The 1376-nt window shown below is 42.7% G+C and overlaps 1 pseudogene; it reads left to right on the top strand.

Moving 5' to 3' along the window:
* Positions 1 to 73: 73 nt before the first annotated feature.
* On the top strand, positions 74 to 1223 carry LOC119585895 (annotated as a pseudogene).
* Positions 1224 to 1376: the final 153 nt, after the last annotated feature.

The following is a 1376-nucleotide window of genomic DNA, read 5'->3' as shown; positions in this document are numbered from 1 at the left end:
TTTAAAATCCAAGAAGAGGCTGCACTAGGGGATCACTGGCTTTCCCTTGTGGGTGAAACAGCTATGCCCAAGCTCAGAATATGGCCCAAGCTTCCCCTTCACAGGACCTTTTGCAACAAGTGTTCATTTCAAGAAGACAAACACTCAGACTGGATATGTCCTGCGCTACACTCATGAGGATGATCAGTTTGTTTTCTTGTTTGATACCCCAGGATCCCAAACAGATCGTAAAGTCTTGCTTACTATTACTAAGGCTGCTAAAGCAATCAGCTTTGACCTGTACACACCATTTAAATCAGTTCAAGGCAAGGGCGAATATCTCTGGCAGAAGAATAACAAGAACACTAAACTGGAACTCCTCGTTGATGGCAACCAACAATACATGCTGGAGACTGGTCTACGTACAAGCGGAAAAACAGTCAAGACAATTGTGCCATCCTTCATTCTCACTTCCCCTGCTGGTCAAGTATTGAATATACAAGGGAACTTCCAGGCCAACGCAGAAGCTGCTAAATATGTTGCGGATGTTACTGTCTCAGAGCTGACTGCATCTCCCATCATTGTACACGGTAAGGTCTACGTTTAAAATAAAATAAAATCTACTGATGTATGAATAAGGTTTGATGAATCAAAGTGAAATCAGTCTATGGGATATTATTTCATGGATGTTGAAATCTGACTACTTTCTTTTACAGCATCGTTTGAGGGCGAAAGTAACTCTGTAGCCATGAACGTTGATCTGAAAACACCGATGATTGACACATTAATCAAGAGTGAGTTTGGTTATGGTGAGAACTTCCTTTCATCCAAGGTGGATGCAGAGTACATAATTATGAAAAAGGCCAAACAGACAGTTCACCATTCTGCCCTTCTCAAGAAGGAAATCACAGAGGACCTCTACAAGTACACTATTGTCTTTGACGTCTCTCCATCACAGTACCCTGAAATGGCACTAGAGTATAACCAGGACATCGTCCTTTCAAAAGGGACGCATGGAAAACAACGCTAAGCTTGTTCATGGCCCTGCCACATGGAACGCAAATGAAGTGGTATCCTATGCCAACAACAATGGTCGGCGTGATTTGAACATCCACTCGACACTTATTTGCCCACACTATGAGATCGACATTTCTGGCTCTTATGACTTGGAGTTCTCTCCAAATCACCTGAGGAGTGAATATCACCTTCGCCTGTCTCCTGGGAGAGAACAGTCTATCTTAGTCGAACTCAGTCATCAGTATGATGTCGAAACACTTGGACGCATCAACGTGCAGGCTGAGGACCTGAAGTCTTCCTTTGAATTTGTTTTCAATAAGATTGCAGCTGGCCACTACAAAGCTCAAGTGAGTACTAGTGATTCTGTTATTATTATCATT

Source organism: Penaeus monodon, chromosome 20 (assembly GCF_015228065.2).
Source record: "Penaeus monodon isolate SGIC_2016 chromosome 20, NSTDA_Pmon_1, whole genome shotgun sequence".
Lineage (NCBI taxonomy): Eukaryota > Metazoa > Arthropoda > Malacostraca > Decapoda > Penaeidae > Penaeus > Penaeus monodon.
This window is presented reverse-complemented; position numbering and strand designations above follow the sequence as displayed.